Here is a 12,032-nt window from a genome sequence, read left to right on the forward strand (position 1 = left end):
TTAGTATTCTAAATTCTCCAATGTATTCATTTCTCCAACATTGTGCGTATGCTCTACTAAATTAAAATTAATTATCTACATATTATATATACTCTCAACTAAAAAAATTAACACTGATTATATTAAAATCAAAAAACTTACATTTCCATAACCTCATTTATTATTGGCAGAGTTTTATGATTATTCAATAGGTTTAGAATTATGGTAGCCCCGGCATCATCACAAGCACCAACATTCAATGTCAGCTAAAATAATAATATATTATAATTATTATATGATCAAAAGAGAAAGATAGTAGGGATAATGTTTTTGGTAGTTCGTTCTAACTTGTAGCACACCAAAAAAAATTTTAGTTATTAAATTTTGTGTTTTGTTTTATTAAATTGTTAAGTGTTGTGAATTATTTTATTTTAATTAATTGTTAGAATTGTTTGGTAGTATTTAGTGAATTTTTTTTTGTTAATTGTGTATTTATTTATTTATTTTAAAAATGTGAATAATTGAGTTTTGGTTGAATGCACTAAAGTGCATGGTAGGTAGTAATGCACCCTAGTTATTAAGCGTGTGCATGTGCATTGTTGCATGGTGCACATGTGTAGAATTTTCTACACACTTTAGTTTCCTTTTATTAGAATTATTTATTTAAAAAAATAAATGAGAGAAAGGGCAACAAGAGTGGACAGCAAGAGGGAAATGAGGGAATTGAGTTGTCCCATTTATATATATATTTTATCTTCAATCAAATAAATCAAATTAAGAGAAAATAGGCATAATTAGGAAACTTGCCAATTATTTTCCTTAGGCTATTATGTGTAGATTAGAATAAAGAGGGCAGGAAAAAGGAAGAGAGCATTATTCTCATTTGGTGCCGTTGTCCTAGAGAGAAGGAGAGAGAGACTGGGCGAGCTAGAGAGAGAAAGGGAGAGAGAGGCTGCCATTTTCTAGAGAGAAGGAGGAAAAAGAAAGGAGAAAATGTGAAGGAAGAAGAAGAGGAGAAAGAAAGGCTCGTGGTCTCTAAGGTATGGGTTTGGATTGTGATTTTCTTTTTCCCTTCTTCTTGGTTCTAGTTGAATTGAAGTCCTTGGTGGTGCTAGGTTCTAATCTCATAAGAGCATAGGGATTGTTGTTAGGGTTTCGGTCAACAAGATGGTAAGGGTGTTTTGATTTCTTAATATTGATCTATGTGAGATTTTTGGTTGTTTGGTCTAATGTTTTGGTGGTAAGAATAAGGTGTTGGAGGCTAGCAAACAAAATGGTGACCATAACTATTGTTGGGTTCCTTGATTTCTATCAAAGGAGGTAATGAAACCTCTATTCTTGATTTGGTTCTTATTGTTGTAACATTTTTATATGTATACTCACAGTATGTGTGTATTGAATTGATTATTGATTTATGGTGTTATGTAAATCTCTTATTATGAATATTTGTTTTGATGTTAAAAATCATAAGCATGGCAGTGTTGATGATATGTTGCCTAAGGTTTTTCCCATGATTTGATAATAGGTATGGTTTGGCTTAAAGATTATATGTGTAAGCACGCAAGGGTGTTAATTTGTGATCTATTAAATATGATGATGGGTGTTTTTATTTTTTTAAACATTAAAAGATTTGATCATTTTGGGCTATAAGGGTTTCGGCCTAGGGGTGGTGTTCAAAGCGTGTTTGTTTTCCTTGTACGTTTTAATGTCAATTGTAATCCTAGAAACATGATGGGGTGTTTGTAAGATTTTAAATGGGTATATGTTAGTTTTGTTTTCTTTCGGATTACTTGAATGATAGAAACATGCTAGGGTTTGTGTTTAAATTTTTTTAATTAAACATCCATGATTAATGTGTGAATTTTGTGAGGCGTGATGAAATTGATGAATTTCATGATTTGAAGTACTTGCTGATTTTGTGTATAAATGGTGTCAAATATGATGAGAATAATATTTTTGAATGATTAAATAATTTTGCAAGTGCTATGATGTTTTTAAGAAATTAAATGGAACTTTAATATACATTAAAATGACATTTTTACTGAAATAAATACTTACAGATTTTTTATATATTTTTATGAAAATATGAGATTTTAAATTCAATATGATGATTTTTGAGAGTGTGTATGGTTGCTGGAATTTTTGGTAAAATATTGGAAAGTTTTTTTTTTTTTTAAATGAAATGAAATTTGTGTGTTTGTGAAATAATATAACCCTAAGTTATGTCAATATCAAAAATTGAATTTTAAGTGTAACTATGAGTGTTCATAATAATAGATATGATTTTTCTTTATCATAATTAAGAAAAATGTTGAGATTAATTCACTTGCGATTTTTAAATATATTTAATGGTGGCTGAAAGTTTAGTTTAATAATTTAAAAATAATTATTGGGTTATCACCTATGATTTATTTTTACTTTAAATTAATTCTTAAAATATTATAAATAAAATGTATTTTTCTCACACCTAAAAATTATATTTTTCTCACACCAAATTTGTAATTTTATTAATTTGAATTAAATTGTTATTTTCTAAGGAAACATGCTAATTATAAGTATCTTAAATAATTTCTAGCCTTTATTATTTCTATGTAATTTAACAATAATAAACAGAATTATTATATTTTTAAATGGCTAAATAAATTATTTTTAAGAAATAAAAATAATGTATTAGAGGTTTAATCAACTTAGTAATTTTAAAGAGATAAATAATAGTAATGAAAGTATGTTACTAAATCATTATTTTTAAGATAACAAAAATAAGCGCGTAGGAATTATCGTTTTTAACGCCACTTTTTAAGAATGTTCCCACGTATGCATGTCGCATGCAATTTTACTTTTACGTTAAAAAAGTGTCTAATATTCAACCATATGATTTTTATTTAAAAACCATGCATGTAACGTAGGTGTAATTTGTCTTATTCTTGGTGATTTTATGTATAAATATGCATTACTGGAAAACATGTGTAGTTTTCACCATGTGTGCATGGCCCATGCACACATGGGGTATATGAGTTGGGCACAAGAAGGCCTTATGTGATGCTAAAGGATGTTATTTGATTATGGTATATGCTCGTTGTGAAGTTTGTCAGTTTTGTTTTGCTTGGACCTGAGGTAAGGAAGTTAGATAGAAATTTTGATCATTTATGTTGTGAATGGTAAGATTGGCTTATATGAATAAAGATTGGCTTGTATGAATAAGAATGTTATGTATGATGATACATTTTGCGATATGAATGATGAAATGATATTTTGTGTGGATATTACTGAATTGAATGTATTTCTGTATGTTGTATGATATGTAATGGTTGTTAGCGTGATGAACGTGACACAACAAAAGAGTTACTAAGGGTGTGAAGACATAACCCGAGTCACTAAGGATATAAATACGTAACTCATAGGGCGGATGCGTCGAGGTTATATTCAAGGACCAGAGATCCTATTTACCTCAAGATGTGACATGGACAAGTTAGCGGGTCGTGTTCACAAAGATATGATGATGATGTTTATGATGATTATGTTTATGATGAATATGTTTTGATGATTATGTTTATGATGATGATTGTTATGATAATTATGTTTATGATTGTATAACGATGTATGAATATGAATATGATTTTGTGTATACTTGTGTGTTATTTGTACTTCCTTACTTGGTTTTTAGCTAACCCCCTTACCTTCCCTTCCAGGTAGCAAATAGTATTTCTCTGTGGTACCCATGGTGATGTGGGGAGTTCCAACGTCAGGGTGTGTATGGTGTGGGGGCATCCAATGGATGAGAAAACGATTAGTTTAATGCAAAATTTTCTAAAGAATAATATTATGTTTATTTTTTAACGTTCCAGAACTTATCAGTGGGACTTGAACTTTAATTATTTTAAAAAACGCTGTATGAAAATTATTATTTTCCTTTTAAACTATTGGGCACAACTTGCATGTTTTAGCAAGGCCCCACTGGGATTTTTCATATAATAAATGGCTTTCTTTTATAAGTTTGTGAGCATGTAAAAATTTTACAAGTACTAGATTACGGCGTTTTACATAACTTAACAATCCAAGGAATGAAATATATTTGACATCGTCTATCCAAAGTCATCATCCATTTGGCTATAAGATCCACCGTATTATTTTCACTATCATCATTGTCAATAGAAAGATGTTCAGTTTCAAAATATTTACATAGTTGTCGTGAATTTGGGGGCATGCTTTCCCAAATGCATATGTGGAATCAATCACGCATATTACATATTCAAAAATATTTTCAAATAATAATATAACTGTTGACCCTAGTTTTGGTCAACGACACGGAGTCTAGAAAACAACAGAAAATAATATAGAGCTTGAGAAAATAATCTAATGGAAAATAAATGACACAGAGAATTATAGTGGATTGGCCCTAGTGATTGGTAATAACCTACGTCCACTTGATACTATTATTAGTATTGAGCTCCAAAGGTGTGATCAAAGAAATAGGGTTCCTGAGTTTCACAGACCTTAGAAGAAGAAAACAATACAAACGATGGATAATAGTAATACAATTCTGTAAAAGAGAAAAAAGATCGATCCCCTTCCTTGAGATATTTCTTGTGTGTTTATAGGCTCAAGAAGGGTTACATAAATTAGGAAATAATATCTATCCTTAATAAATGGATCTGCAGGTCATAATGAAGAGGTATTCTTGGATATCATCACAATTGTACAGATCTTTACATAAATGAATGGAGTATACGAGCAGTCTGGTCGTATATAAAACTTGATATTTTCATGTGGAAATAATGTTGGTCGATAGGCGAGCAATATCTCTGCCACGTGTCGGCTAGCTGTCGAAAATCTTTGCCACGTCATCAACAGCTGTTTTACGGATAAATATTTGCCCCCCAAGTTTATTTATTGCGACCAGCAATAAGTAAACTTAGGAAACCAACTTTTTGATGCCCCACGAAATCTGTCAGAGCCTCTCATGTGTTCTTGAAAACTGTGACCTAATCACGTCCAATCATGCCTTTTCAGTTTCCAAGTAACCTTTCCGTCGACTGTTACACTCCCCCATGCCTTGAAAAAGGTAACTCATGATTACCCATTTTCAACACATCTCAACTTATATAAATAATCCTCACATTTTTCTTTTAACTCTTTACACGCCATCTCTTTGCCAAGAACTCTCAAGAACTCCATTTCAGAGCCCGAAACTTCAAAGGTCTTCAGTCGCTTTGCTAAGGGTCCTTCGCTTGCAAACCAAAAGTCATTCCTTTTCAGAATCTCTTATCTTTATCTAGGTAAATTTCTTCGACGTTTAAACCTCTTTAGATGCCATGCATACTGTTTCTGTGTTCTGAAATTTTTTGTGTTCTTGGGTAGAAATTTGTGAGGATTTTGTATATACCATTTGATGCTTGATAGGGTAGTGTAGTTTTTCTTTGAAGAAGTTAGGAATCAGTTTGATAGTCAGGATCATGGGTTTAGGGCGTAAAATTGAAGTAAAAATTCGATTTTTATGCTAGCTAAAAAATTGGGTTTTTCCCGCCCCTTTGGACTTGAAAAAGCTTTTTCCAAAAAAACTTTTTACTTTCACTTTTTGATCCATTTTTCAAACTGTTCACATAAAACTTAGTGTTTCGGTTAGAATGCAGTTAGTCGTAGACGCGAGCAACGTTATTCCAACTTTCAACATAAGCTCCCAGGCTGTGCGTCTTATCTCCTCCGTTGTCTGTTTGCAGTTTACATGCAAGACCCGTGGGGAGGAGAAAGACCCATCGACGATGATCTGCTAGCTCAACTGCTTGAGGACAAAGAACAACCCTAATCGTTGATACCCGAAATTCCATTTTCTCGTACCAATCCAAACACTTCCCTAGTCTTGACCTGAAACATGGCGCGTACCAAAACCAAGGCCCAGAAAAGGAAAACCTCCGACCCTTCTCATCAGCCTGCTGCTTCGGGTGATGCTCCCTCGACCAGTGGTCGAGATGAAAATGCTCCTGACCCAAACATCCAAATACATGCTCGCCCTAGACATGCCACTCAGCCAGATGTTGAGTGGTATGTAGTTTCTGAAAGCAGGGTGACGATAAGAATGATCGCCAACTACTTAATGAAATACAGTCTCCTAGGGGTGTCTTTAGTCAGACCCAAACCAGACCAAAGGTCGAATCTGCCTAGAGGCGCCTTTAGCGCCTGGTCACGGTTTCATATCGAGGCAGGGGCTACCTTGCCTCTTCACTCATTTTTTCAAGGGATAGCCAACTATTTTGGAGTTTCCCCCTTTCAAATAACCCCAAACAAATATAGGATGCTTGCTACACTCTATATCCTGTACAACCAAAAGAAATGGCCCATGCCATCGCCTCATGAGGTCCACTACCTGTTCGACCTCAAATCTAACCCGAACCAAGAAGGCACGGGGTTCTTCCACGTCTGTCATCAGGAAACTGGGCGCACCTTCCTGACTGACACAACTCATATCTCAAACGTGGGGAGGTACTACCAAGAGTACTTCCTTACTGCTGACATGGTCGCGGACAACCTGGCTTTCGCACGAGGAGGTAAAATTTTCGCATCACTGGTTGAATTCTTCACTTAGTGTTCTCCTCCATAATGTCATAAATTGTTAATTTCTTCCAAGCCCATGGCTGCGACCAAACCCAACTCCGGACATGGAGTTGAGATCGACGCTCTTAGCCAGCATGACTGATGTTGAAAAGAGTGTCAAGAGTCTGGTTACAATGGCTAACCTTAGGTTGGTTGGCCTCTGGGTCCCTCAACCGTTCACGAGGGGGCCCCCAGTAGGGAGTGCCTATGCCTCGGAGGAACCCGAACAACAACCTCTAGCGTCACCTCCACGGAGGACACCGACTGGGGTCACGATTAGGGAACCTGCTGGCACTCCTCCAGCAGAGAGGCCTTCAGCCCCCTTGGGGAAAGGAAAGAAGAAGGCCACCGAGCCTGTCAACCTCTCTGATGATTCGTTGGACGAAAATGGTATAGTTATTTCGCTTTTAGACAATTTGCCAATTCCCTGTCATCTTTTTGTCGGGGACAGCAATTTTAAATATGCTCCAAATTTAAGGCTAGACTTCTTCATGTCAAAGAATGAGTATAAGACTAGTAGAGTCTGTAGTGTAGCGACCAGTAATAATAGCTCGGGTATTTGACTTTCCAATCCTTTTTTACTTCTTTTTCTGATGCAATGTTCTTAGTCATTCATGTTATCTCACTGTTCGACTTTGTTCTTGCTTTTCAGACATGGACTCCACCAATGTGTTCGACCTCTACAGCGCTCCAGAGGCTGCCGTGACTCCTCCAAGCAAGAAGAAAACCAGTAAGAGACATCCCGGGGAGAGCAGCAAAGCTCCTCAGGCAAAGAAGGCCCGGAACGCAGGCCCTTCGAAGGATATGCCCTCTGCCACCACGACTTCACCTTCTCCCCGCGAGCAGCAGACTCCATCTACTGCAGCCGGGTCGACTCCTTCTCCCATGGCACCGACTGACCAACCTTAGCAGGTTGATCCTGCCTCAACTGGGAACAAGATGGTTGGTCATGCCTTCAAGCTGATCAAGGATAGGATCACCAAGATCGCGAAGCATGAACGCTGCCAAGAGGCAATGGCTGCTACAGAGACGATGGGAGTTGACCCAATTCTTAATCGTGCCCTAAACGAGTTCACTAGAGTAAGTCATCTCTTTTTGTGAAAATGGGTCTTCTTTAGTTTACTATTTGTCTACCTTTTGTTCTGACTGCAGGCCATGCTAACCCTTACTGCTGGCCGCATCCGCCTGGGTGCCATCACCGAGCAGGCCAGGACTTCGAAGCAATGGCACGAGGATGAACTCAAAGCTGTTGAGGCCAGACATGCTGATCAGCTGGCGACAGTGGTTGAGGAAAAGGCCCAACTGGCTAAGGAGTTGGAGGAGAAGCTGAAGTCTCTGGAGAAAACCCGCAAGCAGAGGGACCAATACAAGGAGTCCAACCACTTTAACTACAAAGCGGCCAAACAGCTTGAGCTGGACCTGATCGCGAGCAGGCAGGAGACCACAATTCTGGAGGGTCGGGTTGAGGAGTTGGAGAAGACCAATGCCGACAACTTGGAAAGGTACAAGAATGCCACTCTGAGATGCTTCTATGATTTCTGGAAGCACAATCAGGGTGCTAACTTCGACTACCTTCCCGGGAATGCGAGGGATGCCGAGCTTGCTTGCTGTGCGGCTAAGTTGGCTGAGGAAGAAAGATCAAGGGTCCCTGCTTCCCCCGAAATCTCACTGGCCACTGGGATGGATGGTGCAGACAACGAAGCTGCGGGTGATGTCGACCAAAATCTTCCCCAGGATCCTCTAGCTCCTCAGTCTTTTCTCTTTATGCTTTATTTCTTTTTTTTTAACTACACGACCTACGGGTCGTCATGTAAAAACCATATGATTTTTTTGTTTGCTGGATGGGCAGCTTTTACTTTTACTTGAACAATTACATCCAAGAAGTTACTGCTTGCGGTGTAAAAGGATTCACTTTGATATTATAATATATTTGCATATTATTATAACATCTATCTGTTCGCATGACCGAACTTAGCATAGCACTTTGGTTTGATTTAACAAAATATCAAAATTTTGAAAAATACTCTAAGTGCCCTAGCATGCTTTCACTTATTTTGCTCATGTGTTTACATACCTTTTAACGACATGCTTTGCTTACTTGTACCTTGTATGCCCCCCAAGTGATCAGGGTGCTTTAGGTCCGTGGTCATTTTCCTTGACCAAAACCTGTTCGAACATTACTGCTCGTAGCAATATGATTAGAATTATAATACAGTAAAACAACACATGTAATGAGCAAATACTTGTAATAAATACAATAGTTGGCAAGAAATGACTGGCTGAGCACAGTCCCTTTTATTTCTCATAATAAATGGACTAAACATGTCTTTACGAGCGATCAATAAGATCTTACATTTTTCCAAAACTTGTAAAAAGTAAAATGTATACAAGCCAATTCTTTAAGAAGAATTGTTCATTGATAATACTTGTGTAGGTGTTATCCATTCCAATAGCAAGGAATGAGATCTCCATTTAAGCGTGAAAGTTTATAAGTGCCTGGGTGAAGGACTTCATCAATTTGGTAAGGCCCTTCCCAATTTGGCCTGAGTACTCCGGCAACTTGGTCGCGGATGTTAAGAAAAACTCTTCGGAGTACAAGATCTTTGACATTGAATTTCCTTTCTCTCACTTTAGAGTTGAAATACCGGGCGACCTACTGCAGGTACGCAGCTACTCGAAGCTGGGCTTGTTCACGCCTTTCATCAATCGAGTCCAAGGATTCCATCAGTAGTTGGCTGTTAGAGTCCTGGTCGTATGTTAATCTGCGGTGCGAGGGTGGGTCCAACTCAACAGGCAACATGGCTTCATACCCATATGCTAAGGAAAACGGGGTATGACCTATTACTGTTCGGTGGGAAGTTCTGTACGACCAAAGGACTTCAGGAAACTGTTCTGGCCACGCTCCCTTAGCTTCTTCGAGTCTTTTCTTTAGGGTATCCTTCAGCGTTTTGTTAACTGCTTCAACTTGCCCATTCGCCTAGGGATGAGCGACTAAAGAAAAGCTTTTGATAATATCGTGACGTTTGCAGAAGTCCGTGAACAGATCACAGTCAAACTGGGTGCCGTTATCTGAGACTATCTTCTTTGGTAATCCATAGTTACATATGATGTTTTTGACTACGAAATCAAGCACTTTCTTGGTCGTTATGGTCGCGAGTGGCTCAGCTTCGGCCCATTTGGTGAAGTAGTCGACGACAACCACTGCATACTTTACACCACCCTTTCCTGTAGGCAAAGATCTGATTAGATCTATTCCCCAAACTGCGAAAGGCCATGGACTCTGCATCTGCTTTAACTCGTTGGGAGCTACTCGTGGGATTTTTGAGAATCTCTGACACTTGTCACACCTTCGCACGAACTCCATTGAGTCTTCATTCATGGTTGGCCAGAAATATCCCTGCCTTAGGATCTTTTTTGACAGGCTTTGCCCCCCAGCGTGATCCCCGCAAAAACCTTCGTGTACCTCTTTCATTAACTCTTTGGCTTTTTCCTTTGTAATACATCTGAGAAGTGGCACTGAGTATCCCCTACGGTACAGGATTCCATCGACCATGATATACCTAGCAGCTTGCCGCAGAAGGGTCCTAGCTTTGTTTCTGTCTGCTGGTAGCACGCCGCTTGATAGATACTCTACATATGGTGCCATCCATGTAACCGCCATCTAGATGACCAGAGTGGTTTCTGATACTTGGATGCTTGGTGCAGAAAGTCTCTTGACCGGCACTATGTTCAGAGTGTCAGCGTCCTTTGCACTTGCCAACTTTGCCAAAGCATCCGCGTTGGAATTTTGATCGCGAGGTACTTGCTGGAGAGTGTATCTGTCGAACTGGGCTAACAGATCCTTTGCTTTGTTCAGATAAGCGACCATCTTCAATCCTCGCGCCTGATACTCTCCCAAGATTTGATTCACCACCAGCTGAAAATCACTATAGACGTCAAGCGCTTTTATGTTCATATCCTTGGCTAATCGTAGTCCAGCGAGCAATGCTTCATATTCAGCCTCATTGTTAGAAGCAGTGAAATCAAATCTTATTGCACAGTGAAATCGATGCCCTTCCGGTGTTATCAATATCACTCCTGCTCCTGCGTGGGATTCGTTAGATGATCCGTCTGTGAACAATTTCCACGAGGGTGCTTGGATTTGATATTCAAGCTCACTGGGCTTTTCAATCTGCTCGCCACCTGCGGGATCTGTGAATTTGGCGATGAAGTCCACTAAGGCTTGACCTTTTATCGCTGCTCGCGGCAAGTAAGATATGTCGAACTGCCCGAGTTCGACTGCCCACTTTAGTAATCTTCCGGCAGCCTCTGGCTTTTGCAGAACTTGCTGAAGAGGCTAGTCGGTGAATACCGTAATCGGATGAGCTTGGAAGTAAGGTCGTAGCTTCCTTGAGGCCAAAACTAAGCAGTATGCTAACCTTTCGATGGGGGGATACCTTAATTCTGCTCCGATTAGCCTTTTGCTTACGTAATAGACAGCCTTCTGCACACCTTCTTATTCTCTTACAAGAACAACACTAGAAGCATAATCCATGATTGTTAGGTAGATGAACAAAGTCTCTTTATCGACCGGCTTTGATAGAATGGGTGGTTGTGCCATATGTGTTTTTAGTGCTTGAAAGGCCTGTTCGCACTCATCTGTCCATTCAAATTTCTTATTGCCTCTGAGTAGATTGAAAAATGGGACGCACTTGTCTGTTGATTTTGAAATAAATCTACTTAGAGCAGCAATCCTTCCGGTCAGGCTTTGGACATCCTTAATCTTTACTGGTGACTTGATCTCGATCAGGGCTTTTATTTTCTCTGGATTAGCTTCAATTCCTCTTGAGTTAACTATAAATCCCAAGAACTTCCCTGATTCTACTCTGAAGGAGCATTTAAGGGGATTTAGCTTCATCCTATAATTATTCAGGACGTTGAAGCATTCCTACAAATCTCGTACATGCCCTTCAGCTTTCTTCGACTTTACCAGCATGTCGTCGACGTAAACCTCCATGTTTGCACCGATCAGCTCCTTAAACATGTGGTTGACGAGTCTCTGGTAAGTCGCACCAGCGTTTTTCAAACCAAAGGGCATCACTTTGTAACAGTAGAGCCCTGTATCGGTTCGAAAGCTAGAGTGAACCTCATCAGGGGGATGCATACTGATTTGATTATACCAAAAGTATGCATCCATGAATGAGAGGATCTCGTGTCCTGCAGTGGCATCGACCAGCTGGTCGATCCCCGGGAGTGGGAAACAGTCGTTGGGGCAGGTTTTATTTAGGTCTGTAAAATCCACGCACGTACGCCACTTTCCGTTCGGCTTGGGCACGAGTACAGGATTGGAGACCCACGATGGATAAAACGTCACCCTGATGAACCCATTCTCCTTCAGCTTCTCGACTTCCTCTTTCAGAGCCTTTGATCTATCTTTGTCGAGAAGCCTTCTCTTTTGTTGCACAGGTGGAAAGCTTTTGTCAATG

At 39.1% G+C, this 12,032-nt stretch overlaps 1 long non-coding RNA gene across 2 annotated transcripts; it reads left to right on the forward strand.

Moving 5' to 3' along the window:
* The first annotated feature begins 876 nt into the window (after window positions 1-876).
* On the forward strand, window positions 877-3,970 carry LOC133804395 (uncharacterized). 2 transcript variants are annotated; one of them, XR_009878454.1, is made up of 3 exons: window positions 877-1,149; window positions 1,225-1,299; window positions 3,669-3,970. It is a non-coding gene; the product is annotated as an uncharacterized LOC133804395 (long non-coding RNA). The 2 variants fall into 2 exon arrangements; XR_009878453.1 differs by having other exon boundaries at window positions 877-1,299.
* Window positions 3,971-12,032: the final 8,062 nt, after the last annotated feature.

Source organism: Humulus lupulus, chromosome X (genome assembly GCF_963169125.1).
Source record: "Humulus lupulus chromosome X, drHumLupu1.1, whole genome shotgun sequence".
NCBI lineage: Eukaryota > Viridiplantae > Streptophyta > Magnoliopsida > Rosales > Cannabaceae > Humulus > Humulus lupulus.